Genomic DNA, 19527 nt, shown 5'->3' with positions numbered 1-19527 from the left:
AAACTGTGGTTTTCAGTTTAGCATCACACCTTCCTTCAAAAGTCAGCACAGGACAGACTGTTGCAAAGGGCTTCAATACAACATCCAGCAGGAAGAGAAGGAGGGGAGGCTCTGGTAGTGCTGACTGGTGTGAGGGTGAGTGTTATACATGCTCAAAAGTGTCCCTGTTTTCATCAGTGCAATTGGGCGGGGTGGGGAGTGTTACTCTGTGTTGCTTATCCTCAACATAGCACTGCTGAATTGCAAAATACTTTTAAATAATTGTTTGTGCTCATAACAACACTATGGAGGGTATTTTACAGGGGTATCGGTGTGTCTGTGCATGTGTCTGAGACTGAGTGCCATTCCCAAGGTTTCACAGCGCCAGGGCGAAGATGGAAGTAAACACATTTCCTGGATCCAAACTCAGCTCTGCATCTGGTAGGCCACAGCTACCCAGATGGTCATTTCAGTTTCATCTCTCACACTTGCAAAGTGAGGAAAACTGACTCATACTGCAGTCTGAAACTTGCCCAATTCAGTAGTTTCAGTACCTGTCATGGTTGTTAGAGAACGGAGAATTTCACTGTTGTGTGATGGGAGATGCTAAACATGAGGATCCTGCGCGTGCACATGCATGCACACGCGCGCGCACACACACACACACACACACACACACACTCCATGAAGCTATTAAAGGAAAGAACAGGAGCCCTCTCTTGTACTGAATCAGAACATCTTAGCTGGTGACTGTCTCTTCATTTCCCCTCTCTTCATTCTTTTCATTGTCTCTTCATTCCCTCTGGATAGGGCAGTTTATAAATGTAATAAACAATAATAATAAATAATAATAATTCTAGAGTGCTAATTTTGGTGGCAGAAGGAACTAAAATAGAAGGTAAGGATTTTCCTCATGCATCCTTATTACCTGCATTCTAGGAGTTACATTTCCTGTTACTAAAGACATGTAAATAGACACTGCAGTTAACAACTAAAATGCTCTCCCTGTTGTGGTACCTCATGTAAATAAAAGTGGATGGTTCAACACTCCTGGTCAATTTGAACAGAACTATGTCTAGAGCTCTTAGACCAGGGTTGGGCAAAATTGGCCCTTAAGCTCTCTTTTGAATTGCAACTCCATCATCCCCAGCACAACTTATGGTGGCTGGGAATGATGGGAGTTGTAGTTCAACAACTGCTGGAGGGCCAAGTTTGCCCATCCCTGTCTTAGACTTTCTGGCCATCCTGCCTATTTGACTGGCCTGTGCTGCCTCAATCTTAAAAGCAGCAAGACAAAATTTGTGTGCTGACTTACAAATATGAACAAGAGTGGCCAACATGTTTGCTAGCAAGGCTCCTGTGCCCAACAGCTGTATGGAAATTCAGCAACAGAAGCTTTCTTACTATAACTTCTGCACACTGGGGGAATGAATTTATGCTTGTCACATAGCAACTAAAGGTACAGAGTTTTTCCAGGGAAAAGTTGGCAGTCCTAAGTGTTGATACCAATAACCAGGGCAGGCTGGCTCTCAATGTAGATCTATACTTCACTTTTATATCACTGGGACATTTTCCATACACAGATATAGTCTCCATAAAAGAGTCCATTTTCCACTTTAATCACTTTACAAGTGGCAGAACTGGGTGAGTCACCCAAGGTCTCCTGGAAGGTCAGAGCCAAGAGCAAAAACCTGCTCAGCTTGGAATCAGTTCCCTACCTAATGCTCAACAGGATCCCTCTATACAGGATGAGCAGGACTGGGGGGTGAAGAAGCACTTTCTCCTCCTCTCCCTTTTTAAAGCAGAAAATTGGTTTCCTGCATTTGCATAATTATGTTGCCATCCTCCATGCACAGTCACAGTCACATACACATGTCTCCCCATCCCTTCTCTGACATCAAACATTTATGATTCCCTACATTAAGTCTCTCTCTCTCTCTCTCTGTGTGGCTCCCTTGTGCTCAGCTGATGTGCAACGCAAGGAGATGCACTCTAATAGGACATGGTGAGTGGTGAGGCTGTGAGGAATAATTTAGATTTGGTTGGGGGAGCATAATGCTTTTTTAATTGCCGTCAAGTGCCATGTTGCAGGCATGTATTATTGATAGTGATTATCCCAATAAAGCACTCCTTTTCTTGTCTATATGGCTGTGACATTTGATTTCTCACTGTGTCCTTTGTTTATTTGCTTTCAACTGAGCTTTTCTGGGGGGTAAGACTGTTTCTTCCCCCTCACTATTTCTCACTTTGATCCCCAACCCCAGCTACACCATTTTATGCAGCTTATCTCTTCATTCTCTCTCTAGAGCTCTTCCTTTCCTCCTCTTGCCTTTACAATCTCATTTCCCTGGTGCCATTTCCCTTTATTTCTTCTGGTTAACGCCTCCTTTCTGAACCCTCTTTCAACATTTGCAAGTATGCTCATATTCATTTCACAGCCCTTATCTCCTAGGTCAGGGGTTGTCAACCTCGGGCCTCCAAATGTTGTTAAACTACAACTCTCATCATTCCTAGCCACAATGGTTTTGTGGCTGGGATGATGGGAATTGTAGTCCAACAACTTCAGGGGACCTAAGGTTGAGAACTCTTATGTTAGCAGGGGAAGGACAGATTCTAGAGTATGCACCAGAAATGCACTAAAGTCAGGGAGCAAATGAGGCTGTCTGTGCTGAATAGACATTACGGTTCCTCATGTTCCTTGGGCTCTGAGATGGAGAAAGCCAGGCTAGACATGGAATAAACTAATAAATAATTATATACATACAGTAAACTTATCCCATTAATTTCAGTAGAAAAGGTACATTTGTTTTAAAAGTTTGGGAACCCCTTTATTACCCCATCTCAAAGAGTCAATAATTAGACTCATTATGGCAATATTTTATGGTACACCTAAATACTCCTAAACTATGATCAAAGCCTGAGATTTCAAGAAAGTAACACTGATCCCTGGTGGGGATATGCCTGGTTCATTTTAATGGCATTGTGCTTATTTAGACAGAGATCTTGTTTGGTGCCTTTAAGAAAAAGAAGAATGCTTTCTAGCCATATCAGTAGCAAAAGCACTGGCAGAGGAATCCAGCCGATGGCCTGTTTTCCTCCAGCCAGCGCCTCCCCGCACCCTGGCATCTGACATGAGATACAGGGGACGTGGCTTCACTCCCAAACAGGGCCAGTTTGAGAGCAAATAACAGCCAGTGCTGCGTTTGCAGCACGGCTGATAGCTGTTCTCCCTGCCTTTGCTCCATTTGGGAGTGAAGCCACGCCCCCTGCGTCTGATGTCAGATGCAGGGGGTTTGACTGGGGCACCAAGTGTGGCCCCTTATTGGTGGTGACCCAGGTTCTTTGAACTCGTCCACTCAATGGTGGCTCCACCCCTGAGCAAAAGTCCTTTGCAAAGTGTAAAGCTAAATGTTAGTCCTATTCCATATTGAGCATTTCCAGATGGAGAGAGGTTTGGGGTTGGAGCGGGCGTTTTAGTACAACTGCAGGAATTTCAATACAACTGTAGTCCGCCCTGGGTCGACATCCATCCCCATCACATAGGAGGAATCACTCCTTTCACTGGAGCAGTGCTGATCCTACTGCCTGGCACTGCTCATGAGTACGCCTAGGGAGCGAATATCCCCCCAGGGAAGGGGCTGACTCCCCTTCCCCAACCTTTCTGTGAAAAAACATGGCAGCTCCACAATCCCTGCTTGTGGCAGCCTCTTAAACCTGGACAGGAACACCCCCACAAACCATTTGCTCCCCACCTGAATGGGGATGCCCTGCTCTCATGTCACTGTCATGAGGGGGTCATATGTCAGGGCAAGCCCACGTGTGCAGGCGGTGGAGACACTGGGTTCCATGGTGTTCCTTTACACCCATTCAAAATTCCTGGGCACAGTACGGCGCTGCGCCGTATGCAGATCTCCCATCACAGGGATTAGCAGGAGAGGGGAGCCCCAGCTCCCAGCAAAACCAGGAAAGCAGGGGGGGCCATTTAGGGATGTGGGCGAGGATTAACATCTCGACGTGGACACATGGGCTGGCAGGGTGCACGGTTTGACAGCTACTTGGCGGCAATAGCCAAGACCGTGACAGCATTTGCCGAAGTACCCATACTCACAGCTTTCCTGCATAGAGCATCCTGGCTCAATATCAAGTCCTGAAGAGCTTGATATCCTAAAGGTCTGCCACTGAAGGTCCTGAAGGTCTGCCACTCTCATATGAGAGAGGGGTCCGTGCGCGTATGGGCATGCTACAAGGGCATCTCAGAGTACCCTCTTCTTTCTCCTCATAGACGGTTCTTCTCATGATCAAGCCTAGAGACCAAGTTTTGGGTAGCTTGTTGCTTTTGAATGACAAGTTCCATCATCCCCAGCCACAATGGCCAAAGGCCAGGGATGATTGAGAGGAGTTCCAAAAACAAATTACCCAAGACAAATACCTACATATTAGGCCTGTGCCATTATTTGGCTTTGAATGGCTGAAGCCAGATCCTGTGCACATGCCTCCAGCCCCGCATGGGAGACAGCGGTTCCTGCCACTCACCTCCACACAGAGTGGTGCTGTGCACAGTGCTAGGGAGGAAAACTGGAGCCAGAGCAAGCTGCAGCTAGCTGCAGTGACATCTGGGAAGGACACTGCACAAAATGTGCATCACTGCTGGTTAGAAGAAACCATGGAAGGGCTTTGTGGGTGTTATTTCTGGGAAGTCTTCACTTGTTTGACTTATTAAAGATTTAAGATGTTAATCTTGTTAATCAAGTTAATCTTTAACTTGTTTATTTAATCTGGTTAATTTTATTACTTTTATAGGTGAAACTTGGAAAATTAGAATATCGTGCAAAAGTCCATTAATTTCAGTAATGCAAATTAAAAGGTGAAACTGATATATGAGACAGACGCATTACATGCAAAGCGAGATAAGTCAAGCCTTAATTTGTTATAATTGTGATGATCATGGCGTACAGCTCATGAAAACCCCAAATCCACAATCTCAGAAAATTAGAATATTACATGGAACCAAGAAGACAAGGATTGTAGAATAGAACAATATCGGACCTCTGAAAAGTATAAGCATGCATATGTATTCAGTACTTGGTTTGGGCCCCTTTTGCAGCAATTACTGCCTCAATGCGGCGTGGCATGGATGCTATCAGCCTGTGGCACTGATGAGGTATTATGGAAGACCAGGATACTTCATTAGCGGCCTTCAGCAATTCTGCATTGTTTGGTCTCATGTCTCTCATCCTTCTCTTGGCAATGCCCCATAGATTCTCTATGGGGTCAGGTCAGGCGAGTTTGCTGGCCAATCAAGCACAGTACACTGTATACTTTTCAGAGGTCCGATATTGTTCTATTCTTCAATCCTTGTCTTCTTGGTTCCATGTAATATTCTAATTTTCTGAGATTGTGGATTTGGGGTTTTCATGAGCTGTACGCCATGATCATCACAATTATAACAAATTAAGGCTTGACTTATCTCGCTTTGCATGTAATGCGTCTGTCTCATATATCAGTTTCACCTTTTAATTTGCATTACTGAAATTAATGGACTTTTGCACGATATTCTAATTTTCCGAGTTTCACCTGTATTTTACATTGTCTCTATTTTATTGCTGTGAGCCGCCTGAGCAGTAGTGTACTGGAGGGGTGGGGTATAAATATTTTAAATCAATCAAGCAGTCAGTCTGAATGCATGTAAGTGAGGGAGTAGGGCTGAAAGAGCTTACATGCATTCAAACAAGACATGGGACCCTATAATATCTGAGCAGTCCTTCTGTAGGTTGACATCCTATGGCTGATATCCTGATTAACGAAGTGTCAGTTCAGTGGCATTGTGCTCCAGATTAAGGGGAAATGAGCTCACCTTCCTTCCACAGCTGCCTGTGCCATCTGAAAATTTTCCTGAGGCTCAGAGCCATATTTTCACATGGCACAGGCAGCTGCAGAGGGGAAAGGAGATCATTGGTCTGGAACACAACACTGTAGCACTGGTGCTTCATTAGTCAGGATGTCAACCTGTGTCCTCAGATTCTTAGAGATAGGTTAAAATAAAAACTAAAAAACTACTCACTGCCATTGTTGAAGGCTATAAAAGCAGATTGAAGGCTTTGTTGTTGTTCTGCTTGGTTTGTATGTCACAGTAAATTTTCAAAGCTTATCTGGTTTGCATGCAGCCATGTCCTATGCATGCTTGCTCAGATGTTTGCTCATATCAATGATTTAATTGGGTTGCTCCCAAGTTAGTGTGCAATAGGCATTCGTTATTGAATTGATTGAGGTCACTGTTGACCCAATCCCAGTAATGATCGAATTGGGTATTCAGTCATCAGGGGGTCCCTGGATCGCAATGAGCTGATGTGGGGGGAGGGGCACTTATCTTTCCTAAAGATCTAGTGTTTCTAGAAGAAAGCAGCTGCACAGAAGGGAGCTGCAGAAGCAGCAATTCAAATAACTGTTTCCCCCCTAACTTCCTGTCCTACAATTCAAATCACTGCTTTCCCCCCTAACTTCGTGTCCTACAATGCACCAGGGCAGGAAGGAACTTCGTGACATTGCACGCTTTTCCTGGTGCATTACAGGTAGGGAGATGGCTGTGCCCTATTTCTCCCCCGCACGCACAGCAAGTAATGCATGGGTGGGGGGAGATAATGACTGGTGCATTCTAGGGTGAGATGATGGAGGGAAAGATGGTGATTTGAATTGCTACAGCTGCCTTTCGGACAGCCACATTCATTGTAGTGCATTGCATCAAAACTATTTTCAATATCGGTCATTTTTATTGGAATTGTTTCCAATGAAAAATGCCCTGATATAACTTGCATAACATCAGATCTTATTATTGAGCCCTATGATTTACAGGATTGCAGCCATATGTTCGCTAATTTAACTTGTTTTACATTTAAACTGCAATCCTTTGTAGGCCTGGGCTGCTAATTAACCTTTAGAGCTCTGGCAAAGAGCACTGTTTTGATATATCGGTTCTGCTCTTTTGCATTCTCTTGCTTCTCACATTATTGAAGGAATCTCAATAGAGCAAATACACACTTTGTAACCCATTCAGTGAAGCTGATCAGAGCTAATGCCACATACCAAAAAAAGTTGGCCCCTGCTGATCTATTATCCAAAGTGGCAGAGGGAGCTACTTACTTTTGATCTTCATTAACATGCTACCCACCCTGAGACTCTAGGAAGTGGCATGACAGGTAAAGTAAAGTGTGCTGTCAAGTTGATTTCAACTCCTGGAGTCCACAGAGCCCTGTGGTTTTCTTTTGGTAGAATACGGCGGGGGTGGTGGTATTTGGGGGAATACAGAGGGGTTTACCATTGCCTTCTCCCACACAGTATGAGATTATGCTTTTCAGCAACTTCTTATATCGCTGCTGCCCAATATAGCACCAGCGGGGATTTGATGCTAAGATTTCTAAATATAAAGTATTGCTAAGATCTTGGTGATTCATGAAAGCTTCTTCACACAGCCACTAAAGTGCATGGCAGCTATGGGAAAAGCCTAGACCATGTTTTCTGTTTCAGCCTGCAGTGAGCCGCCATCTTGCATCTGCCTTTGCAGCCTGGATCAGGCTTCTGGCATGCTACCACAAACCACAAGAAAAGAGACTTCACACTTATCAAACAGGTACGCTTGTTCAAGAACTGGGACTGGCTACAGCTGCCTGTTGACTGTACACAAGGAGCCAAGCTATGCAGGGCCGTCCCTAGGGGGTTGTGGGGCTAGAGGCAAATCAGCATGTGTAGGGGCCCCTTAACATTTTGTATTATTACAAAATCATACTGACTGATGACATACTGTGTAAATAGTGTGAGTGAGGGTGGGATGTGTCCAACCAGCTTGGTCATATAGTTCATTTGTAAGTGGAAATAGTTAAAAGCACAACACGTGTCCCTTGCTCCACAGTTCTCACTCGGACATGCTGGATTGCAAATCAACTTGAGCTTAGTGTATGTACAAATAAAATAACATTTATTTAGATGTTGTTTACAGTTAGCTCTACTTTCACTAGTTGTGAAGTACTCTATGGATAGAGAGAACTCTTTCTGGCAGAGTTACTGCAGTGGGAAAATTTATTAAAAGTCATGAAACAAGCCACTTATAGGACTTTTGATATTTTTAGAAAAAAATTCAAAAAAATATTAAAAACAAACAATCTATCTACACAATTTCAATTTCAACATTCAGAGCTCTCCCACACTGCCCTATATCTGTGCCCGATATCAAAGCCCTGTGCCAAGTCATTCCAGGAGATCTAAAGGGTGGGGCAAGAAGTGGGGTGCTTTTACCTTTTTTTATGAAGAAAAAGGGCAGATTCTTCTACATAGGGATGGAATGATGGTCGGGAGGTGGGGGGGGGACTTCAGTTCCAGAAGTTTTTGTAATTTTCTGCCATGAAACAAGCCACATAGGGCTTTTTAAAATATATATATTTTTTAAATTCAAAAATTAATAATAAGCAATTTGACCAATCCATTTCAATTTCAATATTCAGAGCCCTTCCACCCTGCCCTACATCTGTGCCGGATATCAAAGCCCTTTAGGAAGCCATTCCATACATATATAAGGGGTGAGGGATTATGAAAAAAGGGAAATCCCATACCTTTCATTGCTGGTTCGGAAGAGGAGGAGGAAAACACAAGCTCTCAGCACAGCCCAGGGTTGTAGGGCAGAGGGTGTGCACAGCACTCTGGTGGGCAGCCAGTGCTGACCACTCTGCCTCCTGGCTGGAGAGCTTCAGGGACTGGGGAGAGCTTCTGGAAACTGGAAGGCCTTCAGGGTGGGAGGCATGCTCCAGCAGAGAAGCCCTTGGAAGCCCCGCCCACCCACTGAACAGCTGAGAATCCCTCCAGAAAAGGCCTGCGTGGGGCTCCTGCAGGCTGCAGCTCTACAGGCTGGCCGAGCTGAGAGAGGGGAGGAAGATCATTTTTTTTGCAAGGCAGGCTGCTCCCCTGTGGCCCCATTAAGCCTGTCATTAAGAGACAGTCTTGAAACCAGAAGTGCCTCTTCTTAAACCAAAAGGAGCCCAATGCAATCATGACTGTAGGGTGTGGGTAACACTTACCCCTTGCTCAATTTTCACCACTGAACCCCCCACCCCACCCCACCACCACCCCTCAAGCAGCGGTGTGCTTTAGTGGGCAAAGAGCTCCTTCAGAGATATTGTTGATGGGAAAACAACCCAGGAGGAAGTATTAACCCCACCACTCCACATGCTGGGGTGTGAATCTTCATCTCCCCTCCCCTTGGCTACTTTGGAAGAGTATTTTTTGAAGAGAGAGGCTACTTTTGGGCAAAGAGATTCAGGTAGACTTGGCTACTTTTGAAGAGAGAGAGAGAGAGAGAGAGAGAGAGAGAGAGAGAGAGCTTTGGTTTTAAGCCTGTCTCTTAATAATGAGCTTGATGTAATGTGTGTGCCCTCAGTAGCATCCAAGCCTGAAAGTGTGAAATACATTGGCTTGGAATGGGCCACCAAAAGCTATATCCCCCAAGGATGGCAGTGGGTACATAAAGAAGCATCTAGAAGTCAGCCAAAGTTAGGCTTTTTTTATTTTTTTATTTTTTTGACAGCTGCCACACACTGAAACAATCATGAGAAGAGACCTTGAATCTGCTGAACAAACTAGAAAATGATATTAGTCCTTCAAACTGAGCATGGCTGACATTTCACAGTTTTAACCTGAAGGCACTTTCTTAGTAGTATCTACCTCTAGAGACCCAGCTGTGACTCTGAGCCCCACTGTGCTGTATACTAAACACAAAGAAGGAAACTATTCCCTGCTTCAAAGTGATAAGAGTTTGAATGTAGGACAAGAACAACACAAGATAGATGGCAGAGCCCCAGGAAACAATGAGATGATACTGGTCGGTATGATAAGTGGTGGTTTTCAACACTCTTAACTCTTCTGTATTCTTCAGATGCTACTTCAGCTCCGTTAGTTTCCATTGGCTGGGAAGCAGCGGTAATAGCAAGCTACTGGGACATGATTTAATTATACCATTTGGTGGTCTTCAGGCAGCCTGGAGGTTGAAGCTTGGGTAATCTCAGCACTTGGGATAACAGCAGAATTCTAAAGTCTGGGCTTCATGTGGAGAGAGGCAGGGAAAATGAGCATCTGCACTACTTAATGATGCCTTTGGGTGGTGTAATGGTAGCCCCGCACCATATAATGAATGCCATTGCCAAGAGGAATTTCTCCTTTACTGCCAGACAGATTTCTCTCTTTTTGCAGGGCAACGGGAGAGGTGGGTGAAAGGGAGTAAATGTGATGTTGGGATGTGATGTTGTTGTACTTTGCTTTAATTACTATTATATATTTCAAGTGCCCGGGGGGGGGTTACAATCAGCTGGAATTAACTGAAAAATGGTAGCCCTCCAAAAGGAGACCCTAGTAAGATGAGCACCCCATTGATGTGGGCACTGGAGAGAGATAGGACTAGATCTAAGGGCCCTATTAGATGATATAATGGGAGATCTGTGTTTGACTCTTCCACTTAAAAAAAAAAAGGTAAGTCATAGGGAGCTAATTTGGATCAAGGACATGGCGCTAGGGGGCAATGTCACCCTTAGGGAGTGGCAAATCGGGGCAAGTGCCCAAGCCTCAGGTCCTCCCCTGCAGTGTTCCCTCTAACAGGGATTCCTAGTTGTTGTTCACTACAACTCCCAGCATCACCAGCTACAATGGCTTTTGGCTGGGAACTGTGGGAGCTGTAGTCAACAACATCTGTGTTAGAGGGAACACTATCCCCCTGGCCCCGCACCAGTAGTGGTGGCATGAAGATTTCTGCCTGGAATCTCCCTTTCTGCAGCTGGCCTCTGAGTGTATCTCTCACTTGCCACAGGAGCTGCCAGCCCCAGAGAATAGCTGCCACTCACCACAGCAAGCCAGCAGCTGCACTCCAACCCAGACACTGCTGCCCTCCAACCTTTGGTGGATTCTGCTTGGCTTTGGGCAGTGGCAGCTCCAGCTGGGCTGGGCTCCTCTCTGGGCAAACCAAACTGGAGTGGAGCCACCACTGCACACGCAGCCTAACAGAGTCCAGTGCAGAGCCCAGATGGCTCGGAGGGGAGGTGCTGGCCTATTGCGGCAAGTGGGAGCTAGGGATGTGCATGAACCAGTTTGGAGGCCCTTTTACAGGCCTCCAAACAGGTTCGAACACTGGCCGGTTCAAAAGTTCGGCGGGGGTGAGGGGTAGGACTTTAATGGTGGGGGAGGGTGCACTTGCCCCTCCCCCAGCTCCCCCCGCCGCCCGGCCAGCACTGGAGTTTTGTAAAATCCCTTGAGGCAGCAGCATACCTCCCTGCCGCCCCTTCTTCTTCTTCGGCCGGAAGTGGCCGGGAGTACTGGGCATGCGCGTGCATATCATGATTGTGCGCAAGCCTGTCTGACTGCGCAAGCACATGTGCAGCATGCATGCATGTGCACCCGGCATGCGCACACGCTCCTGGTACTTCCGGCCACTTCCGGCCAAAGAAGAAGGGGCAGCAGGGAGGTACGCTGCCACCCCGAGGGATTTTACAAAACTCCAGCACCAGCGGGGAGGGGGGGAGCAGGGGGAGGGGTAAGTGCACCCTCCCCCACCCTTAAAGTCCTCCCCCCCACACCCCTTTGAGCCACCCCCTCCCAGTTCCATGCACATCCCTAGTGGGACCCGCACTCCAGGGTCAGCGACGATGGGCAGCAAAAGGGAGATTCCAGGCAGGAATCTCCACTCTGCTGGGGGCCCACCACATCCCTATGCTGCTGCCCCTGCTCATCCAGGCCCCATGCCCCTTCCCATGGGCCCCTTGAAGCAACTTGCTGGGCGGGGTGGGGTGGGGAGAAGGCATTATCCTTATCCCTCATATCATTTTTCTGCTGCCTGTATCATTGGTCATTGGGTTTTAAACTTGGTTTTAATTGGGGTTCCAGTTTTCAGCCAGTCTTTAGCCCTGTATGTGATATTGTATTGTTGACTGGTTACTTATTTTTCTGTGTTACTGTATTGTGTGATTACAGTTGTGAGCTGCCCCCGTGCAGGCTGCTGGAGGGGTGGGATTACAGTACTGCCTGAAAGGTGGGGTGGGAGAGGAGTTGCTCAGCTCCATGCACTTTTAATGCCTAATTAAGGAGCCCATGGGGCACATGCTATCATTAAAGTGTGCCATCAAGTCAGTTTTGATTCCTGGCACCCACAGAGCCCTGTGGTTTTCTTTGATAGAATACAGGAGGGGTTTGCCATTGCCATCTCCCGTCCCGCACAGTATGAGTTGATGCCTTTCAGCATCTTCCTATACTGCTGCTGTATGATATAGGTGTTTCCCATTGACTGGGAAACATACCAGTGGGGATTTGAACTGGTAACCTCTCTGGCTTGCAAATCAAGTCATTTCCCCATTGTGCCATTAGATGGCTTGCGATCGTTTTTTGCAATGGACAGCCTGGGAGAGATAAGATAATGAGCAGTAACCTGCCCTAAAGTGTTGGAATGGGCAGGGTCTTTTCTTTAATTGAGGCCGTACCTCCTGCCAGCCTACTTGCTTCAGCCTCTCCAAAGCAGAGGAGGCTGTAATGTGAAAGGGGCGCAAGGTTTCTGTGCTGCATGGACTTGGGGGTGGGGGCCCCGCATCTTCAGTCTTTTCATACTGCATCATTATTGCCCTTGGACTATGATAATGTGGATTTTCTGCTGCTGGTGAGACATTTTGTCTATTTATGCTACTAATACAGTATTCCTGACTGGAATATCTTCTGATCAGCCATTCCAATAGTCATTTAAAGTGGCTTTTTTCAATTGGTAGCTTTCTTTGGGTTGAAAACTATAGCTGGATCTCCTTTGGGGTTCTTGCTCACATGGTTGCCCTTCTTTTTTCTCCTTATTTCAAACTCTGTTTCTCTACTCCATACTTTTTTACCCCATCTCAAGAACACAGGACAGGAGCTGTTTTAATCAGTCTGGGACAAAAGAATGATAACAACCCTAGGTGGGGAATGGGGGCTAAGAACTTCATTGACGGGTGGCGTCCCTGGCATCTCCAAGACAGGGCTGAGAGAGACTGCTAACCGCAACCTTGGAGAAGCCTCCACCAGTCCATGAAAACAATACTAAGCTAGATGGCACAATGGTCTAACTCCGTATATGGCAGCTTCCTATGTCCCTATGTAAGTTCTGGCTGATTATATGCTGATTGGAAGCGAGCAAGTAATGCAGTTGCAGCCCAAGGGGCTGAATATTTCCCCATCCGCCTGCCTCATCTCTCTTAAGAAACCGACTACCCCTTTCAGATAAAGGAGCACGACTACCCCTTTCAGATAAAGGAGCACGTGGAAGAAGAAAAGCTGAAACCCCTTAAGGTTTTTTCTCATGTGGCTGTTGTACTTTTTTCTTCTTCAAAAAAATGAGTGGAAGATCAGAGTCACAGATATTGGGTGGTGGTTCTTGTTGTTAAAAAGCTTTTCTTTATCCTTCAACTGTATAAGTTGATCATATATATTGAATTCTATTGCTCAGGGAATTATTTTGTACAGAGGAGCCTGTACAAAATTTTGTATGATTTTGTATCCTGTGAGCCCACATGCAAGTTTATCAACCCACTGAGAATTAGCTGAAGTTTAAGGCTGGAACTACACATGATACAGCCATCTCATGAACTAAAACTCCAAAGCTAATTCAGTTAGTTCAGTTCTCTGTTCTGGCACAGATTCCCTACAGGATCCAAACAAGGTACACTTTACTGGTGTCTGGAGAACTGGAGGTGTTCAGGCTGCAGCCCTATTGCCATAAGATGAACAACTAAGGCTAAATTGCGTTTTGTGGAGCCAGCGTGGTGCAGTGGTTAGGGTGCTGGACTAGGACTGGGGAGATCCGAGTTCAAATCCCCAATCAGCCATGAAAACTAGCTGGGTGACTCTGGGCCAGTCACTTCCCTCTCAGCCTAACCTACTTCACAGGGTTGTTGTGAGGAGAAACTCAAGTATGTAGTACACCGCTCTGTGCTCCTTGGAGGAAGAGTGGGATATAAATGTAGAATAATAATAATAATAATAATAATAATAATAATAATAATAATAAATTGTATGTCATGGTTAATGATATTTACGGGAGCTGCTGGCCAGGCTGGGGCCCTTCTGTGGAACAGTATTTGTTCAGGATGTAGTTTGAGAGACAAAGGGATTGATGCTTCTTTATGTGACATGCTCTCTCAAGAACTACGTATGTAAGTCCCTTGTGCATATAAATGGAGAGGGAAGGATCAAAGCATCCCATAACCACACTGATCCAGGGACAGTGAAAGCCAGTCAGTCAGTCATACTCACTTTCACGTCTTGTGATAGCAAGCATGAATTGTCTCCTTTGCTAGTCAGGGTCCACCACCCTAGTTTGCATTTGAATGGGAGACTACATATGAGCACTATAAGATATTCCCCTTAGGGGATGAAACTACTCTGGGAAGAGCACCTGCATGCTTGCATGCAGAAGGTTCCAAGTCCCCTCCCTGGCATCTCCAGAATAGGACTGGAAGAGACTCCTGCCACTGCCAGTCTGTGTAGACAACACTGAGCTAGATGGACCAATGGTCTGACTCAGTAGAAGGCAGCTTTCTATGTCCACTGTGGGGCAAGAACGGTTAAGCCACCTTGCTAGTTTGTCTACTGAGTGTAAACTTGGAAGAGAAGCTGACTTTGGGTAGTTTCTTCATTATTTTTGCAATGAAACAATCCCAGAAAATAAAGTTTTAAAGTCAGTTGGTCTGTTTATAAAATGTCTGCAGCCATGTTGGTCCATTAGAACAAAAATATGGACTGGATACCACTAATAGGACCAACAACCAAAAGGTTACAGAACAGTCAGCAATGTAGAATGCAATTTCAGAATTAAAATAAAATAAAATAAACGTTTATGTCATGATTCATGAGATTTTATGTATGTGGGGTGATGTGTGGGAGAAGACCTGCCATACAAACTTGTATTGTGCCCAAAGGTGTTTGGGCCCTAGTGAATTTTAACAACAGATTTCACTTGTTAGAACTTTATCTGTGTAAATGCTTCTATTGTGAGTATTAAATGCACTAATGTCTTCCTCATGGAGGCCAACTGAGCATTTGTAAATGGAGGCAGACATCAATTCTCATGAGAGCTGGGAGTGGCTTTAGGAAGCTTAGCTTCCTTTGATATTCACACACATTTCTTTGGTCCCATTGTTGACTGTAGTCAAACATTTTGCAGGTTTTTGAAACAATACAAAAGTCTATTTACCAGAGGTGAAATAAGTAGTTCATAGTTTTATAGTAGTAGTTGCAGACTATGAGCACTGAACCCTCTTTCAACCACCTCTCTGAAAAACACTATTGTTCAACAGTCAATCAAAGGCAATTTATTTATTTCCCATCTTTCTTCCATGGTGCAACTCAAAATGGCATATGTGAGGTTCCCATCCAGGTACTGAGAAGGCTCAGACCACCACCACCCCTCTGCCCAACACACACACACACACACACACACACCCCATCAGCAAAGTAACTGGTTCATGAGTTCTCAAGCCCTACCCTGGAACCTGTATTTAGGTCTCACAAATAACAAAGGCTCACAGTGACTCTTAGCACTGGTAGAAATAGCATTGGTGGAAAGTTCAGCAAACCTGCCATTCCTCAGGTCACAGCATAATAGACTTATGTGACCCAGCCTATATCTCAGCCTCCATTTCTCTCCATCTATAAAACTGGATTAATTATTATCATATTTCATTGCATATTTACATGGCAAGCACAGTAAAAACTTTAAAACACCATTGTGAAATCTTTGTGAAATGCAATAATCCTGCTATGGAAGCTTTCTATAAAATCCAAAATTACAGAAGACTGCCAGATCATTTAGCCCTGACCAACTGCACATATAATAAACCCTGCCTCATGATGCCCCCCAAAGAGCCAGTAAAACAAAGCCATCCAATGTCAGAAGCCCCTGCAATGACGCAAGAGTTCCATATGTACAATACGTGCTGCAAGATGGATTTTCTGAGGTTTAGAATAAAGGCTTTGGGGGTGGACACTGTTAAAACTGGAATTTGAATATTAACCTTCAGTGGACGGTGACACTTGCAGGAACAGGATTACACCCAATCTTTCAAATTAAGGAACTGTCAGATTGTGAGTGTGTGTGTGTATGTGAGAGAGAGAGAGAGAGAGAGAGACCCCACAGCATCAGCTGTGCTTAGGATGACAGCCATAGAGGAAGAATTCTGAGACAGAACTGCTTTCATAAACCAAAAATTTGTCTAAACCCATTCACCTCCTTTTTATATTGCCGGCATTTCCATTGTAATGTATCTGTAATTGAAAATTAACAGTGCTGTTAAAGTAATTGATTGCCATGACATCTAGCACATTTATTGTCTGATAATGGAATGGTGGAATGTTAGACAATTTTTGCCTGAGGCAAAGAATTACTGTAGTGCCACTTGCTTGTCTCGGAATTTTTTGTCGGAACGGGATATAACGGCTGCAGATATTATTGACTTCAGGAAACCAGCCTAAAGGATACCTCCGAAGTTATAAATTTCCTGCACTTCATTTTAGATATGGCACATCCACAGATACACATGCAATTGTCTGCCAGCATCAGGTTCCCAGTTCCTAACACAGGACTTCTGCACACTTGTCTACCATTTCAAGGCAGAGACCACTTGCTGTAGTTTGCTCTGGTAGTTCTGGCAACACTGAAGTTATCTCGGGTCTTTGTGACTGACGTTCTTCCTGTGCTAAAAGAATTACCTGGATCCACCATTGTGGTGATTGGTGGAGAGTTGCACAGTTGAGATAGTCTCTATTCTGGGCAGTGGCAGGCCATAGGGGCAGGGGCAGAAAGCCAGACACAGGTGAGGCTTGTTTGCACTCTTTTTGCCCCATCCTAACTGCCTCTCTTTTTCCCTCATTGCCCTGCCACAGAGTTAACCCCAGGTACATGGCATGGCATTCACCTGGTTGGGGAATTAATTCCATTCCATATGGCCAGCTTACTTAGTTATTAGCAACACAAGTTGAATACCTGCTTGTTATCCAGTTTGGGGTTGGCTCCATGCCCCAATTTGAAACCTATATTTAGATCTCACCTTTACATACAAATTATACTGGCACAAATGTTCCATTATAGTTAAGCTGGAGAGTTTTTTCAACGTTCCACCATTATAAACCCTGAACTTTCCATTCCTTATAAAATCAAAACCATTTGCCTGATCTGCCTGACCATCAACACACACTCACTACTATCCACGCCACTACTATCCACTACTGTCCACACCAGCGCGGTGTAGTGGCTACAGTGCTGGACTAGGACCGGGGAGACCCAAGTTCAAATCCTCATTCAGCCATGAAACTAGCTGGGTGACTCTGGGCCAGTCACTTCTCTTTCAGCCTAACCTACTTCACAGGGTTGTTGTGAGGAGAAACCTAAGTATGTAGTACACTGCTCTGGGCTCCTTGGAGGAAGAGCGGGATATAAAATATATAAATAAATAAATATTACTATGGATATTTATATACTGCTCTTCAACAAAAGTTCCGAAAGCAATTTACATAGAGAAATAAGAATAAATAGATAAAGATGGTTCCCTGTCCCCAAAGGGCTCACAATCTAAAAAGAAACATAAGATAGACACTAGGAACATCCAATGGAGGAATGCTGTGCTGGGTCTGGATAGGGTCCGTTGCTTCCCCACTGCTCAATAAAAATAATCACAACTTCAAAAAGGTGCCCCTTTGCTCAGCTAGCAGATGACAAGAGACAGCACTAGGTGACAAGAGACACCTCTCTCCTTCTGTTGCTCCCCTGCAACAGGTATTCAGAGGCATCAGATGATGTGGCTTATAGCCACCAGACTAGTAGCCATTGATAGACCTGTTCTTCATGAATTTGTCTAAGCCCCTTTTAAAACCATCCATGCTAGTGGCCATCGCCACATCCCATGGAAGAGAATTCCATATATGAATTATGTGCTGTATGAAAAAGTACTTCCTTTTGTTGGTTCTAAATTTCCCAAACTTCAGTTTTATGGGGTGACCCCTGCTACTAGCATTGTGAGATAGGGAGAAATTTTTTCTCTCTGTCCAATCTCTCTATTTCATGCATAATTGTATAAACCTCTATCATAGCTCCCTATAGTCGTGTCTTTTCCAGAATAAAAAGCCCCAGATTTTTTTTAGATTTTTAAAAAGATTTTTATTTAACACATATATATAGTGCCCAAAACACAAGTCATTGGGCAGTTTACAACAAAACAATAAACAAAAAGATTTAAACATTACAACAATTTAAAATTCAAAACACAAACTATTAAAAATCAAACAATTAAAACGGTATCTAATTAAAAGCCTGGGTGAACAAATGTGTCTTGACTGCCTTTTTTAAAGTTGTAAGAGATGGGGAGGCTATTTTTTCAGCAGGAAGTGTGTTCCAAAGCCTCAGTGCAACAATGGAGATGGCCCATCCTGAGTAGCCACCAGAGGAGCTGGTGGCAACTGCAGATGAACCTCTCCTGATGATCTCAATGGGTGACATGGTTTATAGCAAAGAAGACGTTCTCTTAAATACCCAGGGCCCAAGCTGTTTAGGGCTTTATAGGTTATAACCAAGACCTTGTATTTTGCCTGGAAACTTATCAGCAACCAGTGTAGATCTTTTAAGATAGGAGTGATATGGTCTCTCTGAGATGAACCAGATACTGTCATGGCTCAGACTTCTGACTCAGAAGAGTCAGAGGAGGAACAGGAGGATTCGCCTGCTAGTAAGGGCTCAGAGGCACAGCAACAGGATTTGGCAGGGAGACCAGACTCTGGAGCTGAGGAATAGGAACAGCTGCCAGCTGCCAGACATGAATCCTGATGAGGAGGAGGCTGGGATTTCACCTGTCTTGAGAAGACGTCTCAAGAGGAAAGCTCAGTGGGAGACACGCAGGCGCAGGAGATCATAAGAGAGGAAGCAGAAGTGCTGACTCAGGGAAGCCTGATTGGCTCCTGGTTCTCTTGAGCCATATATATTTAGCAGTCTGTGAATTGCTCAGATGCTGTTAGCAACTTTCACTGACCGTGGACCGTGTTTCTCAATTCTCAACTTTTCCGAGTTCCAGTTTGCCCTTGTTCTGTTATTTTCTGCTCTGTGTTCTTGTTCTGTTAATCCCTTGCTCTGATCTCCTTTGTTCTTTTTCATTCCTTCCTCTATTGTTTTCTTTTCAATTATTACTCAGTTATCGTAGAGGGGGGGTACCTAGTTCAGTTCAGGGGACTTGATTCATTTACTATTTTCTTTGTGAGCCTTTTGTTTTCCTTTGTGCTGCTTCGCTGCTACTTTCTGTTTAACTCACAGGGGGAGAGCCGAAGGGGGTTGTAAATCCTGCCCGAAAGCACTTACCTCCCTGCAAACAATCACAGACAGGGCTCCAAGCAGGCAGATTGGTGGTGCAGATGAGTGGTGGCTTCCCTCCGGCTCTCCAGCTGCTTGCTCAGCTGCTCCCAGGGTCGGATGAAGGGGAGCGCCACCACATGGCACCCCATCCTACAGAGCCCCAGTAATGCACT

The sequence above is a fragment of the Hemicordylus capensis genome, chromosome 4 (assembly GCF_027244095.1).
Source record: "Hemicordylus capensis ecotype Gifberg chromosome 4, rHemCap1.1.pri, whole genome shotgun sequence".
NCBI classification, from domain to species: Eukaryota; Metazoa; Chordata; class Lepidosauria; order Squamata; family Cordylidae; genus Hemicordylus; species Hemicordylus capensis.
This window is presented reverse-complemented; position numbering follows the sequence as displayed.